This window comes from Pseudophryne corroboree, chromosome 12 (assembly GCF_028390025.1).
Source record: "Pseudophryne corroboree isolate aPseCor3 chromosome 12, aPseCor3.hap2, whole genome shotgun sequence".
Classification (NCBI taxonomy): domain Eukaryota; kingdom Metazoa; phylum Chordata; class Amphibia; order Anura; family Myobatrachidae; genus Pseudophryne; species Pseudophryne corroboree.
This window is the reverse complement of record NC_086455.1, coordinates 19,372,929-19,389,931: the sequence shown is the minus strand read 5'-3', so window position 1 is coordinate 19,389,931 and position 17,003 is coordinate 19,372,929. Positions and strand designations below refer to the sequence as shown.

Below are 17,003 nucleotides of genomic sequence, written 5' to 3'. Positions count from 1 at the left end.
GGAGCCGCGCGTCGCCGCCATTTTTCACTCGTGCATTGGAAATGATAGTGAGAGGACGTGGCTGGCGTCCTCTCAGTTTTATTCAGGTGGCTGCAAATATCTGTGCTCACTGCTTTATTGTGGGGACTGGGGACCAGCAGTATTATATAGGAGGAGTACAGTGCAGAGTTTTGCTGACCAGTGACCACCAGTATTATACGTTCTCTGCCTGAAAAACGTTCCATATCTGTACTGCATTGTAGTATATAGTAGGAGTACAGTGCATAATTTTGCTGACCACCAGTATATAATATATAGCAGTACGGTACAGAAGGCCACTGCTCTACCTACCTCTGTGTCATCAATTATACTATCCATCCATACCTGTGGTGCATTTCAGTTTTGCACAGTTTGCTGACCACCAGTATATAATATATAGCAGTACGGTACAGTAGGCCACTGCTCTACCTACCTCTGTGTCGTCAATTATAATATCCATCCATACCTGTGGTGCATTTCAGTTGTGCGCAGTATATATAGTAGTAGGCCATTGCTATTGATACTGGCATATAATTTCACACATTAAAAAATGGAGAACAAAAATGTGGAGGGTAAAATAGGGAAAGATCAAGATCCACTTCCACCTCGTGCTGAAGCTGCTACCACTAGTCATGGCCGAGACGATGAAATGCCATCTCTACCTCCCTCTGCATCGGGATCTACTCCAACAAGGGCCCTGCGTCCATCCATACTTACCACGGCTACGTTTAACGGGATGGATCTTGAGGCAGACATCCTAAAACGCAAAGGGATTCCGGAAGGTGCGATTCCCATGATGTTGCGGGCACGGAAACCTGTTACGGCAGCCCATTACTATCGCATCTGGCGGTCATATATCTCTTGGTGTGACTGAAAAGGGTTTCAATCAGATTATTTTCGTCTTTCATGGTTCTTGCAGGTTTAGATTCCGGACTTCGTCTGGGATCCCTGAAAGTTCAGCTATCTGCCTTATCTATTTTTTTCAGAGATGCCTTGCGCTCCTACCGAATGTGCAAACTTTCCTAAAATGGGTCCTGCGGGTACAACTCCCGTTTGTTCCTCCTACAGCTACTTGGGATTTAAATCTGGTGCTGGATTATCTACAGTCACCCTGTTTTGAACCCTTGGAAGAAGCAGACCTTAAATATCTTACTTGGAAGACTATTTTTCTACTGGCCATAGCTTCTGGCCATAGCTTCAGCCCGGAGAGTATCTGAATTAAGTGCCTTGTCTTGTAAGCCTACCTACTTTATTTTTCATCCTGATAGGGCAAAGTTGAGGACACCTTTCTCTTTAGATGAAGTGAGAACGTTGAAGATCTACGTGGAACGAACAACACTGTTACGAAAGACTGATGCTTTATTCGTGATTTATGATCTGCCGCATCAAGGGTGGCCTGCTCCTAAGCAGACCATGGCCCGCTGGATTCGGTTGACAATTCATCAGGCCTATCTACACCAATTTAGGCGACCTCCATTAACCATTGCTGCCCACTCTACACACTCAGTTGGGTCTTCGTGGGCCGCTAGTAGGGGGCTACCACGTCTCAACTCTGTAGAGCAGCCACTTGGTCCAGAATTCATATGTTTGCTAAATTCTACAAGTTTGATACTTTTGCGTTTTCATCTTCATGGTTTGACCGTCTTGGTTTGCAAGTTCCTCAGCAATCCCCCTTCACCATGGGGGAAACTATGGGACGTCCCCACAGTCTTGAAGTTGTGCCTGTGTGCCCTAATGGCTGACAGAAAAAGGAGGATTTTGGTACTTACCGATAAATCCCTTTTTCGGAAGCCATAGGGGACACTGGCCGCCCGCCCGTCGCTGTTCTCTTTCCTTCCTTGTTGTTCTGTTGTATTTAATTGTTATATGCTCTCTTCCCTCATATAGTTCTGTTCTCTTCTTCCCGTCTCCTCTCGGCTAATTCATAACTGAGAGATGATGGGGGATAGAGGGGGAGGAGCCTGTTTCAGTTTGAGATTATCGCCCATTACAGCAGCAGCGGGTGTAAGGCTCGGGGACGGAACCCCTGCACTTTATTAAAGCTGTTTGGAGTAAATATGTTTAAGTTATCACTCCGCTTGTACCAATGTCTCCAGTCATAAGAGTCAAACAAGGGACTGTTTTAACACCATTTTTAACTCTAAACTTTGTTGGTATGTAACTATTCTAATAGAACACCTATCACCAGGGGCGTTTTAAGAGAGGAGGGGACCCGAGTGCAGGCTCCGTTGCTGTCACCCCGTCTCCAGCAGCTAGTAGACTTTGGCATACTGCCAGACAGAGTCTCCTGCGCATGTGCAGGTCTCCGGGAACATGGCGTCCGCGCCTTGTTCCCGGGTACATCTCCAGTGCGCATGCGCAAATCACCCGTAAATGGCCGCGGTGGTAAGTATATTATATGGGTGCGGTGTGGCCCCCCCTGGACCCAGGGGCCCAGTGTGGGAGGCACTGTGAGATATGTGGTATATTGTAGTAAATATATCTGATAGATATGGCCTAATAGACTGATAAATGTCCCTTTTATAGCAGCAATGTTCCAGCTGGTATTGCCAAACCAAAGTACTAAAACTTATGCTGTTCTAGATACAATTGGGCAATATAATGTATAGTATAGGAGTATAATCAGGATGTAAGAACTGATTCATGTTTGTAAGTAAAGCAAACAAGCAAGCAGCTGGGTAAAACCATGTGCACTGCAGGTGGGGCAGATATAACATGTGCAGAGAGAGTTAGATTTGGGTGGGTTATTTTGTTTCTGTGCAGGGTAAATACTGGCTGCTTTATTTTTTACACTGCAATTTAGAAGTCACCCCACCCAAATCTAACTGTCTCTGCACATGTTACATCTGTCCTACCTGCAGGGCAGCATGGTTTTGCCCAGTTGCTTGCTTGCTTGTTTGCTTTACTTACAAACATTAATCAGGTCCATAGAAAGTTCAGTATACGGCACCGTATTTTATGTTTCTCTGGAGCCTATTCCTTTGTTAACCTCATGATAGGACTATCATTAATTGTACATACTTGTGGTACTACAAGTGTATGTATGCACTTCCACCAACATGCATGCTGGCTCTTGTAGTGTGCGCCTGTCACAACGACCTCTCTGTTGATCTGCCTGTTCAGCTGCTGTTTGCCAAACCAATGCTTGGTAAATACTCAGCGTTGAATCGCAGTGGGGTCTCTAAGCCGTAAAATGTGGTTTCGCACCTTGAAGGTTTTGCTTTGACTAAATCGCAGTTTACAACCCACACATCAAATCGTATGATGAACCTGCGTTTTGGTCAAACGGAAGCTCGGGAAATCTACCCCACAGTAAACCTAAAAAAGCGCAATCTCTAAAATGAGTATAAATAAAATATAAAGCAATATATTCTAGTTTGTGCTGGCAAAGAGAGAGTCCTTTTAAACAGATATTTAAGTTAAATTCAAGTCTAAAAAGGAATCCAGGTGCTATAAAGAGTTGGTTAATGAAAACATAAAAGTTATAGTTGAACTTTAAAAAAATGTTTTATTTGAAATGACCGGAGTTCAAATAAAACACATTGGGGCAGATGTATTAAGCCTGGAGAAGTGATAAGGCAGTGATAAGTGCAAGGTGATAACGCACCAGCCAATCAGCTGTTAACTGTCAATTTACATATTGGAGCTGATTGGCTGGTGCGTTATCACCTTGCACTTATCACTGCTTTATCACTTCTCCAGGATTAATACATCTGCCCCAATGTGGTTTAAGCAGTAGGGTCCGAGATCCATGAAGTAGCGCGATTCCGACTATCTCAGCTCTGGATTTAAAACGCCAACAATTAAAAAGGCAAGGCCAACCAAGTCCTGTCTTTTAAATCATTGCCCCTTTAAATCTGCAGCCGAGATTGCCCGAAACGCGTTGCTCCCAAGTACACGGACCCTATGACGTAAATGATTGCGTATTATAGGACACGCCGCGGATAACAAATGTGCATGCCTGATAGAGCCCAGGTTTCTGCTTCCACCGACAACAAAACTCTTGCGTTGCTCCTTGCATCATACTTCCCCAGTAATGTCAGATGTACAGCTCTCGTCCAAGCTGCAGGAAGACTGACATACGGAGCACGCTGGCTCCCACTACATCTGTTTGAATCTTTTTTTAGACCCCTCTAGTTTCTCCCCCTTCCCTCTCTCTCACACACACACACTATGCTTCTTCCATCCAGCCAGTAACATATGTACTGAGCTTGCAGGAACCAGGAGGCCAAACACAGTTGTTCGAGCTAAGAGCAGGTGCTCTCACCCCCCCTTCCCCCGGTATCTCTGGAGCCCTGCTGGGAGAATCTGCACCCACGCTCTAAAAGGTGGTGTTAGACGAGAGAGCAGCCGAGGGACGCAGTTGGGGGAGACTGCGTTGGCTCATTTCATCTACTAAATCTTGCTTTCAGATGGTTGAGCCTTGGTGGGGTCTTCCTTAGAGCCAGGCTGCAGAACCAGAGCGCCCGTTCTGTGGTGTCTGTGCGGCTACATCTTCCGGCACCATGGGGAAGTGAAGAAGTGAAGCGGACACGACGAGTTAAGGTAAGTTTCCGCCGCAGTCTGTTCATGCCAGTTAGGGACTTGGTTGGTTGTCACTTTAGCTCCATCCACTTTATCTCTCTCCACGGCATAGTAAGTAGACCCCTGTGTTTGTCACAGAACTGATTGGTTGGTACTTTATCTCTCTCCACTTTATTCCCCTCCAAGCGTTGATACACATCCTCCTTATTACGGTAAGGGGGATATGAATCAAACGTGTTACGTCGATCAATGGGAACAAACTGTAGATGGAACCCTGGCATTTTTTAATTGTCAAATTTAATTCTGGAAATTAACGGTGGAGTTTTATCTTAAATTCACATCTTTTTTTTTCTGTGATACAAAAACAGCAGCAACAAATCTCACAATAAGCTCCCACAGAAATGCCATTTGGCAGAACGTATTTGGTTTTCGCGTGAGAGGTAATACAGGTTTATCTCTGCAAAGTGTAACAAAATGTTTTTGTTTTTTTTAATAACTTTTTGTCTGCCGGTTTTACAAAGAGCTTTGTGCAGATTATAAAACAAAACCTTTTTGTATTATATATTTTGTGCGTGATAAATGCATTGTATCGTCCATGTGATAATGATTTTTTTAAAACACGAACAGTACAAATAGTTTTGTTCTATTACGTCATTGTTTGATAGCTTGTATCAGGCTTCGGAAGCCTCTGGCATGCTGGGACCTGTAGTAGTTTAGCAACAGCTGTGCGGACATAGGTTGGCTGACTCGTTAATGCCAATTTGGCCACCTAAACCCTGCGCCTATATTCTCGTCCTTTGCACCCTAAACTCGTTGGGGGTCATTCCGAGTTGATCGCTAGCTGCCGTTGTTCGCAGCGCAGCGATCAGGCTAAAATTCCGCATTTCTGCGCATGCGTATGCACCGCAATGCGCATGCGCAACATACGGGTACAAAGGCTTTTGTAGTTTTGCACAGGTTCTAGCGATGTTTTAATTTGCACTGATGGCCACAAGAAGATTGACAGGAAAGGGGTGTTTCTGGGTGTCAACTGACCGTTTTCAGGGAGTGCTTAGAAAAAACGCAGGCGTGGCTGGGCGGGTGTGTGACGTCAAAAGCCAACCCTCCAACGTTAGAATCAACACACACGAAGAGTAAGTTCAGGGCTGGTCTTGTTTTGCACAAAATGTTTTTGCAGCCGCTCTGCTGCACAGGTGTTCACACTCCTGCAAAGCAAAAATACACTCCCCGGTGGGCGGCGACAATGCGTTTGCACGGCTGCTAAAAACTGCTAGTGAGCGATCAACACGGAATTACCTCGTTATCCCTGGAATATACAAACTGGCTTCAGCTCAGATGTCAGATGTGTCTTTTTGTAGTGTGGTGTAACCCAGCTGCTCCTGGACGGGTCTCTTCCCAGGCCCATTCACCAGTCTCTGCTACAGGTTACCAGCCCACCTTGGTATATCCGGCGGAGTAATTAAATACGCCTCTTTGTACAGCTGTGTTACTGCTCAGTTGTGTTTATTGGTCAGTTTGGTTTAATATCCCTTGGTCATTTATTACGCTATTTTCTGCCGTCTGTCAGGGGAATGGCGGAGTGTCCTGGCAGTCAGGGTGACACACCACAGCTGTCTGTCCACATTGCAGGACGCTGCCTGTGACAGCAGAGCGGTATATTCTGGGGTGTAACAGTGCCTGTACCAGAGGTGACACGCTCATCACAGTGCAATACACCCGTCTTGTGCTGACGCTATGGGGGCTGCGGGATCGGGGGTGAATGGGGGGAGCCACCTGGGGATATCAGTCAGCTGTTACAGGTATCACCCCCCTGATGTCATCATAATGCAGCGCTGCCATGTTTCCCAAATCTCTAATGGCTCTTCATATGCACAAAGGAAGAAGTAAGTAGTACTGGGGTTTTCTAGCACACAGACCAGGGGAAGTTGTGCTGTGCAGATGTCAATGTATAAGAATAAGGGGGCAATGTATCGAGCCATAGGGCATGTTTACGAATTCGCAGCAATATGAATTGAACATTTGCCGGAATGTACTAACAATCGCATGCATGCAGCTCCATGAGGGGTCTTCCCCCCGCGATGTGAAAAGAATGAAGGGAAATGATTGCAAGAGCAATAATGTCACTTCTATATGGTACTGCACATGCGCGGCCGCCATTGCCAGGGAGGGTTCTGAAGGAACCCTCTCCCGGTAATTTTTGCAAAATCGTAGCCCATAGGCTACTACAGAATGACGCTATCTTGAGATGTCGTTAACCTATCGGGCCAGTGTCGGGAATGCGTCACACTGCAGAGCTTGGTATATCCGGCGGCGCTGCAGCCCCCAGACACACCTAGAATGGCGCATACTCGCCTACTTTCAAATTCTCCTCTGCGGGAGAAGCCCAGAGAGGAAACGCTGCAGGAGACTTCGGGGGGCGGGGGTGGGCTGTGACATCCTCAAGACCCGACCCGGGGAAAAGCCGCGATTGGCACTTCCGGGGGAAGGGGGTGGTGCTAAAATGACGCGATTTGCGTAATTTTAACTCCTTCCCCACCCCACGGACCCGCGAATACGGGGGATTATCTCTCCATCCTGCCCGCATCACTAGGGTGCGAGCAGGATGCGGGAAACCTGCCTGCTCTTCTGGGGGTGCGGGGGGGCTATCCCAAAAATCGGGAGCCTCACGCAGCTTCCGGGAGAGTAGGCAAGAATGTAATGGAGAATGGAGGGATATCGGAGAGATCTGCTGCAATCCCTTCATAGTACAGTAAAAATAAAGCAGCCAGTATTTACCCTGCACAGAAACAAAATAACCCACCCAAATCTAACTCTCTCTGCACATGTTACATCTGCCCCCCCGCAGTGCACATGGTTTTACCCAACCGCTAACAAATGTGCTGCTGCGATCAGCTCTGAATGAGGCCCCTTGCCTGAGTATGTGAGATGCACAGCTACATAACCCTGCAATGCAGTAACATATGATTCGGCCTAGCACACGGACTCCCAGCCTGTGTAGCAGCTGTGTGCAGGCCTGATATGAAGAGATTAGTGATGCCTGGTCCCCAGAGCCCCCTACATATGTACAACAAGGCTCCCCCTTCTCCTCAGCACCTGGTTGAACTTACCACATGGGAGAGCGTGTTGGCCTGCTTATGTGTTACGTGTGCGTGTCTCTATAAATATTGCTGGATCAAATCAATCATCTGTCAAATGCGGAAACTCTGCAGACACCTCACCTCACTAAATACATGTGTGCACCATTTACAGGCAACATACGAGGGGACGGCGTGTCCTTTTTACGATTCCCTCCTGACAGAATAGTCTGCAATAAAAGTACAATTAATGGGAGATGAACATGGAAGTCTGACCTTGTTTATATGTATGCTAGTTATAATTCACAAGGCCGCAGCGCTGTCTAGGTTTCGCTGAAGTATTGGGAAAGATGTGAATACATCAGGTTTTCCATTAAAGCATTACCTTCTGTGTCCATGAAATGTCCTACGAGGGTGACAACAGTGCCGACACCACCAGGGAGACTCCCTAACACAGCAGCAATCTCCCTGAAGAGCCTAGCTATCTCCCCGACTGCTCATTACCCCCCATTATGTAGCTGTTCTATACTTGGTGGGGGAAAAAAGTAATCGGATATATACAATCAAATGGGATCACCGGCGCCATTTCTCTGCATTGGTTATAAAGCCAAATGAACCCGATAGCTACATGCGTTTTAAATAAGGTTTCTCATGGCCACTTATATGGAACGGAATGGTACAGTATAAGGATCCCTAATCCTCCTTACCCGCAGCCTCACCCTAACCCTTCCTGGTGGTGCCAAACCCTAACCCTGCCCCTGCAGCCTCAACCTAACCCTCCCTCCCCCACACCCAAACCCGGCCCCTGCAGCCTCAACCTAACCCTCCCTCCCCCACACCCTAACCCTGCCCCTGCAGCCTCAACCTAACCCTCCCTCCCCCACACCCTTCCCCTGCAGCCTCAACCTAACCCTCCCTCCCCCACACCCTGCCCCTGCAGCCTCAACCTAACCCTCCCTCCCCCGCACCCTAACCCTCCCTCCCCGCAGCCTAACCCTCCCTCCCCTGCAGCCTAACCCTCCCTCTCCCGCAGCCTAACCCTCCCTCTCCCGCAGCCTAACCCTTCCTGGTGGTGCCTAACCCTAACCCTGCCCCTGCAGCCTCAACCTAACCCTCCCTCCCCCACACCCTGCCCCTGCAGCCTCACCCTAACCCTCCCTCCCCCACACCCTGCCCCTGCAGCCTCAACCTAACCCTCCCTCCCCCTGCAGCCTCAACCTAACCCTCCCTCTCCCGCAGCCTAACCCTCCCCGGTGGTGCCTAACCCTCCCTGGTGGTGCCTAATCAGCCTAATCCCCCCTCCCCACTGCCTAAACCTAACCCTCCCTCCCCTGCAGCCTAACCCTCCCCAGTGGTGCCTAAACCTAACCCTCCCCCTGCAGCCTAAACCTAACACTCCCTCTCCCGCACCCTAACCCTTCCTGGTGGTGCCTAACCCTAACCCTCCCCCTGCCTAAACCTAACCCTCCCCCTGCAGCCTAACCCTAATCCCCCCTCCCCACTGCCTAAACCTAACCCCCTCCCTCCCTGCAGCCTAACCCTAAACCTCCCCGGTGGTGCCTAACCCTCCCCCTGCAGCGGAAACCTAACCCCCCCCCAGGCGTACCTACCTGCATTCCAGACCTTCGTTCAGCATCCCAGCGCTGGCACTGCGATCCATGTCGGAACCATGGCGCTGGCATTGCGTTCCATGTCAGGATCCCAGTGCCGACATTGCGATCTATGCCGGGATCCTGACATCGGTATTCCGAGCAGTATCGGGATTCCGGCGTCGGGATCCTGACCGAATCCAATATGGGACCTCTTGTAAAACACAATACACGAGCAAACCCTGAAATAAGCATCGCCTTGTCATAGACACACAGAATATGACGGCAGAGGAGAACCACTTGGATCATCGACAAGGAGCTCTTACCAACCGCTCTGGGGCTCATTTACATTAGGATATAAGTCATGTTTATGACACGCCTCTCACATGTAGCAGCACACGTCCACACCTATAAGTGTTACCTACACAGTCTCCCTAACATGCCGGCAAGTGTAACCTACATCACCTCACATTATGCCACACAGAAGTACCTACCGTCTCACTGAAGCAGGCCAGGATCTGACAGAGATCCTGACCTCTCCCCTCCCCCCGCAGCAGCAGCACCTCTGATGATAGACTCAACCCAAAGATGGAGACAATTTACCAAAGGCAGGCTTTTCTGCACACATGCCAGGCCGCTCTGTCATTGCTACATAACACATTGGGGTTCGGCCACAGCTTTAGTCGTAAACCCCCCCCCCCCCCCAAAAAAGAAGGTGATTGACACATTGGGGTTGTGCCATGTTCCTTGCCTCCCACCCCCTCCTTCTCCCCTCAAAATACCCTGTGAATGCTGCCTGGGCCCGGTGTAGACAGCAGCACTGAAGGGACAATCGCCATCTGACCCGATTTCCCAACTATCTTAGAATTAGGACGAAAGCCCCGATCAGTTTGATGATGGGACAGAGACCCTCTAATTGGGACATACAAGTATAGATGGAATGCACCGTGTTTGGGGGTCTTGGAGGACAAAGCAGATATAGGCTGCAGCCCTAGCCAGTATTCTCCTTCCCACATAAGCTACTACAGCACGCCAGGTGCATGTTTTAATTGGCCTTGTCAGGAGCGGGTTCTAAATTTAGCCTGTTAGTTGCCTTGGCAAAATAAATAAAAGCTTGAGGGCAGCGGGGTTGTACTTTAGGGTGAGAGTTCTGCCAGTGGTGTAATTAGAGGCTTGGAGGCCCCTGGCAAACTCTCAAGGTGGGCCTGCTGTTTGGTTTCTGTAAACCCTTAGGTCTACATCAGAGCTGGATTAAGGCTATAGGGGGCCCGGGGCACTTCAGACAGTGGGGCCCCTAATAAAGAGGCAGGCAGATAAATTGTGTGTGTGTGTGTATATATATATATATATACACACACACTGGGGGGTATAGTGTCCACTCCGGGGTGTACTGTTGCGCACGTCACAGGTGCGCACTTCAAAGGCATGCGCGCTGAAAAAGGGGCGTGTCCTCAAGAGGCACTGGATGAGAAGGAGGAAGGACTGAGAAGGACGGGGACAGTGGGTGGGAGGAGGACATAATAAGGAGAGGGGACAGAGGAAGCCCCCTTGCTGGGTGGGAGAGGATCATATTGTGGGGGATTGGGATACTGGGTGGGAGAGGGACATATTGGGGAGAGGGAAAAAGGAAGACTCCCCTATCAGGTGAGCCGGGGGTGTGCAGGGTGAGAGGGGGGTGTGCAGGGTGGGAGAGGACACAGGGTGATAGAGGGTGTGCAGGGTGAGAGAGGGGTGTGCAGGGTGAGAGGACGCAGGGTGAGAGGGGTGTGCAGGGTGGGTGAGGTTGCAGGGTGAGAGGGGGGTGTGCAGGGTGGGAGAGGACACAGGGTGATAGAGGGGTGTGCAGGGTGGGAGAGGACGCAGGATGAGAAGGGGGTGTGCAGGGTGGGAGGGGACGCAGGGTGAGAGAGGGGTGAGCAGGGTGAAAGGGAACGCAGGGTGAGAGGGGTGTGTGCAGGGTGGGTGAGGATGCAGGGTGAGAGGGGGGTGTAGGGTGAGAAGAGGGGACGCAGGGTGAGAGGGGTGTGTGCAGGGTGGGTGAGGATACAGGGTGAGAGGGGGGTGTAAGGTGAGAAGAGGGGACGCAGGGTGAGAGGAGGGTGTGCAGAGTGGGTGAGGATGCAGGGTGAGAAGAGGGGACGCAGGGTGAGACGAGGGTGTGCAGGGTGGGTGAGGATGCAGGGTGAGAAGAGGGGACGCAGGGTGAGAAGAGGGGACGCAGGGTGAGAGTAGGGTGTGCAGGGTTGGTGAGGATGCTGGGTGAGAAGAGGGGACGCAGGGTGAGAGGAGGGTGTGCAGGGTGGGTGAGGATGCAAGGTAAGAAGAGGGGACGCAGGGTGAGAAGAGGGGACACAGGGTGAGAAGAGGGGATGCAGGGTGAGAGGAGGGTGTGCATGGTGGGTGAGGATGCAGGGTGAGAGGGGGGTGTAGGGTGGAAGAGGAACAGCTTTGATGATTTTGATTTAATAAAGCCTTCCAGTGTGTGGCTCCAGCGGCGGTAGGAACTGGGTGCACCCCATGTGCGAGCCCGGCGGCAGGGACATGAACCGGGTGCTCCCCATGTGCGAGCCCGGCGGCAGGGACAGGAACCGGGTGCTCCCCATGTGGGAGCCCAGCGGCAGGGACATCAACCGGGTGCTCCCCATGTGTGAGCCCGGCGGCAGGGACATGAACCGGGTGCTCCCCATGTGCGAGCCCGGCTGCAGGGACATGAACCGGGTGCTCCCCATGTGCGAGCCCGGCGGCAGGGACATGAACCGGGTGCTCCCCATGTGCGAGCCCGGCGGCAGGGACAGGAACCGGGTGCTCCCCATGTGCGAGCCCGGCGGCAGCAGGGACGAGTGCTGGGCACATCGCACATGGGCGCCCGGCGGAGCTCTGGCAGGGACAGGAGCAGCATCTATAAGTGCAACAGGCGGGCCACTTCCTCCGCCTCCTGCTGCACTCAGCTGCCCTGTCCTGTCTTCTATGCGGCGCTGGTAGCTACGAGTTTGCCTGCCAGTGCCGCGAGGATCCGGGAGCGCTGCAGCTTGGGTCGGAAGATCCGACCTGTGGCGGCTGACAGGGGGCCTTTTTAGACAGGGGGGCCTGGGGTACTTACCCCCAGGAACCTCCCCTTAATCCGGCTCTGGTCTACATGTTTTATCATAACCAAATCCTTTCTGTAAATATCATGCATATTAGAAATCCTTGAGCCGCCGCAAGATAGCGAGCTGATTGGCTGGTGCGTTATCACCTTACACTTATCACTGCTTTATCACTTCTTCAGGCTTAATACATCTGCCCAATAAACATACCTTTAATGTTACATGATGTAATATGTGTGATGGCTGCCTGACCACTGGAATTTCTCAGCCGTGGCTACACTCGAGATCAGCTTCAGTTCTCCTTCCTGTAGAAGTTTGCCCCTAGACTCCCATTTGCTAGTTACACAGGAGTCTGGGGTGGCAGGCTTATACAGGAAGGAGAAGCTGAGTGAAACACACAGCGCTTCCGATCTCTAGGGCCATTGCATCGTTTTATTAGAAGTCACAACTGTAATTTAACTGAATAGTGACTTAATTGTGCCGTGTATACATAAATTAATTGCCAAAATCACATATACAGGGGCCTATGCATTAAGCCAGAGGTTCTCAAGTGCAGTCCTCAAGGCACCCCAACGGTCCAGGTTTTAGGTTCATCCATGCTTAGCCACAGTTGACTTAATTAGCAACTGAGTCAATTTGATTCAACCATCTGTGCTGAGCCATGCATATACCTAAAACCCGGGCCGTTGGGGTGTCCTGATATATGTGTAACCAACCTTGTGTCCTGGTGTACGTGTAAACAACCTTGTGTCCTGGTGTACGTGTAACCAACCTTGTGTCCTGGTGTACGTGTAACCAACCTTGTGTCCTGGTGTACGTGTAACCAACCTTGTGTCCTGGTGTACGTGTAACCAACCTTGGGGTATATTTACTAAGGTCCCGATTTTGACCGAGATGCCGTTTTTTCTTCAAAGTGTCATCTCGGTAATTTACTAAGCAAAAATCACGGCAGTGATGAGGGCATTCGTAATATTTTGGAAGTCCTAGGAAAAAATCACGAATCAATACACCATCGGTCAAATACGCCTGCAATTTGGTAGAAATCGGGAATTTACTAAAAAGTGCAAATCACAAACACTGCCGACAATAGCCAAACACTGCCGTGCAGAAATACAATTCGTAAAAAAGTGCTAAAAAAAACAGACCTGCTTTTTTATCCCGTATTTGGATAGGCATGCAGGGATCCATGAGATCCGTGCATGTTTATCAGTAGGAAGGGGATGGGAAAGTGTTCATTTTTAGAAAAAAAATTGCGTGGGGTCCCCCCTCCTAAGCAAAACCAGCCTCGGGCTCTTTGAGCCGGTCCTGGTTGCAAAAATATGGGGGAAAAATTGACAGGGGTTCCCCCATATTTAAACAACCAGCACCGGGCTCTGCGCCTGGTCCTGGTTCCAAAAATACGGGGGACAAAAAGCGTAGGGGTCCCCCGTATTTTTGAAACCAGCACCGGGCTCCACTAGCTGGACAAATAATGCCACAGCCGGGGGTCACTTTTATACAGCGCCCTGCGGCCGTGGCATTAAATACCCAACTAGTCACCCCTGGCCGGGGTACCCTGGAGGAGTGGGAACCCCTTCAATCAAGGGGTCCCCCCCCTCCAGCCACCCAAGGGCCAGGGGTGAAGCCCGAGGCTGTCCCCCCCATCCATGGGCTGCGGATGGGAGGCTGATAGCCATTGTGTAAAAAAATGAATATTGTTTTTAGTAGCAGTTCTACAAGTCCTAGCAAGCCTCCCCCGCAAGCTGGTACTTGGAGAACCACAAGTACCAGCATGCGGCGGAAAACCGGGCCCGCTGGTACCTGTAGTACTACTACTAAAAAAATACCCCAATAAAAACATAAGACACACACCTTGAAAGTATAACTTTAATGCATACATCCACACCACCATATACACATACTTACCTTATGTTCACACGAGGGTCGGTCCTCTTCTCCATGTAGAATCCATTGTGTACCTGTTGAAAAAATTATACTCACATAATCCAGGGTAGAAGGCTCCTCTGCTTGTAATCCATTTGTAATCCACGTACTTGTCAAAATAAAAAAACGGACACCCGACCTCGAACTGAAAGGGGCCCCATGTTTTCACATGGGACCCCTTTCCCCGAATGCCAGAAACCCCCTCTGACTTATGTCTAAGAGGGTTTCTAAAGCCAATCAGGGAACGCCACGTTGTGGCACCCTCCTGATCGGCTGTGTGCTCCTGTAGTGTATGACAGGCGGCACACGGCAGTGTTACAATGTAGCGCCTATGCACTCCATTGTAACCAATGGTGGGAACTTTGTGGTCAGCGGTTGACCGAAAGTAACCTCACCGCTGACCACAAAGTTCCCACCATTGGTTACAATGGAGCGCATAGGCGCTACATTGTAACACTGCCGTGTGCCGCCTGTCAGACAGTACAGGAGCACACAGCCGATCAGGAGGATGCCACAACGTGGCGTTCCCTGATTGGCTGATGGAACCCACTTAGACATAAGTCAGAGGGGGTTCCTGGCATTCGGGGAAAGGGGTCCCATGTGAAAACATGGGGCCCCTTTCAGTTCGAGGTCGGGTGTCCGTTTTTTTTATTTTGACAAGTACGTGGATTACAAATGGATTACACGCAGAGGAGCCTTCTACCCTGGATTATGTGAGTATAATTTTTTCAACAGGTACACCATGGATTCTACACGGACAAGAGGACCGACCCTCGTGTGAACATAAGGTAAGTATGTGTATATGGAGGTGTGTATGTATGCATTAAAGTTATACTTTCAAGGTGTGTGTCTTATGTTTTTATTGGGGTATTTTTTTAGTAGTAGTACTACAGGTACCAGCGGGCCCAGTTTTCCGCCGCATGCTGATACTTGTGGTTCTCCAAGTACCAGCTTGCGGGGGAGGCTTGCTGGGACTTGTAGTACTGCCAGTGCCAGATTAAGGTCCACATGGGCCTGGAGCTGAAATTCATGAAGGGCCTATTGTGTGCCTCGGTAGGAGGCGTGACAAGCGCTGCAGTGGGGGTGGCCTAAATAGGGAGTGTAGTCTGTACCATGGGTGTGGCTACAGTGGCGGAACTAGTGAGTGGTGTGCCCATGTGCGGCAAAATGCTTTGGGCCCCCCCATCCAAGACCACCCCCTCACCCCTGGAGAGGATCTGGTGAGGGGGACCTGCTCAGGGCCAGGGAAATGGATACCTAGCAACAGTGCCGTAATTAGTCATTTTAGTGCTGTGTGCAAGAAACCGCATCGGAGCCCCACCCCTCTATGCAAAACAGGGGCAGTGCGCGCAGTAGGCGCGCGCAAAAAAAATAGGGGCATGGCTTCGTGGGGAAGGGGTGTGGCCACAAAATTATACCAATTCATATAATGGTGCACAGTAGTCTCCATTATTCAAATTACGCCGCACGGTAACACCACTACACCCACTACACCAGGTAGAGCCCCTTTTACACCTTACGGCGGACAGATTCCCCTTTTTACACATTACGGCAGACAGCGTCCACCTTTTACACATTATGGCAGACAGCGTCCCCTTTTTACACATTACGACGGACAGCGTCCCCTTTTTACACATTACAGCGGACAGCGTCCCCTTTTTACACATTACAGCGGACAGCGTCCCCTTGTTACACATTACGGTAGACAGCGTCCCCTTTTTACACATTACGGCAGACAGCGCCCCCCTTTTTACACATTACGGCAGACAGCGTCCCCCTTTTTATAGGTGTACCCATTTTACACATTACGGCAGCAGGTGTCCCCATTTTATACATTACAGCAGGCAGGTGTCCCCATTTTACACATTACGGCAGGCAGGTGTACCCATTTTACACATTACAGCAGGCAAGAGTCCCCGTTTTACGCATTACGGCAGGCAGGTGTCCCCATTTTACACATTACGGCAGGCAGGTGTCCCCATTTTACACAGTACGGCAGGCACGTGCCCCCATTTTACACATTACGGCAGGCAGGTGTCCCCATTTTACACATTACGGCAGGCAGGTGTCCCCATTTTACACATTACGGCAGGCAGGTGTCCCCATTTTACACATTACGGCAGGCAAGAGTCCCCATTTTACACAGTACGGCAGGCACGTGCCCCCATTTTACACATTACGGCAGGCAGGTGTCCCCATTTTACACATTACGGCAGGCAGGTGTCCCCATTTTACACATTACGGCAGGCAAGAGTCCCCATTTTACACAGTACGGCAGGCACGTGCCCCCATTTTACACATTACGGCAGGCAGGTGTCCCCATTTTACACATTACGGCAGGCAGGTGTCCCCATTTTACACATTACGGCAGGCAGGTGTCCCCATTTTACACATTACGGCAGGCAAGAGTCCCCATTTTACACAGTACGGCAGGCACGTGCCCCCATTTTACACATTACGGCAGGCAGGTGTCCCCATTTTACACATTACGGCAGGCAGGTGTCCCCATTTTACACATTACGGCAGGCAAGAGTCCCCATTTTACACAGTACGGCAGGCACGTGCCCCCATTTTACACATTACGGCAGCAGGTGTCCCCATTTTACACATTACGGCAGGCAGGTGTCCCCATTTTACACATTACGGCAGGCAAGAGTCCCCATTTTACACAGTACGGCAGGCACGTGCCCCCATTTTACACATTACGGCAGGCAGGTGTCCCCATTTTACACATTACGGCAGGCAGGTGTCCCCATTTTACACATTACGGCAGGCAGGTGTCCCCATTT

The 17,003-nt window shown here is 50.3% G+C and overlaps 1 protein-coding gene across 1 annotated transcript in view; it reads left to right on the top strand.

Annotated features, from left to right (window-relative positions):
• Window positions 1-4,113: 4,113 nt before the first annotated feature.
• HJV (hemojuvelin BMP co-receptor) overlaps window positions 4,114-17,003 on the top strand; it is a 61,502-nt gene continuing 48,612 nt past the window's right edge. The window contains exons 1-2 of the mRNA XM_063947144.1: window positions 4,114-4,346; window positions 4,431-4,563. The gene's annotated coding sequence lies outside the window, so the exon portion shown is untranslated. The remainder of the gene's footprint in view (window positions 4,347-4,430; window positions 4,564-17,003) is intronic.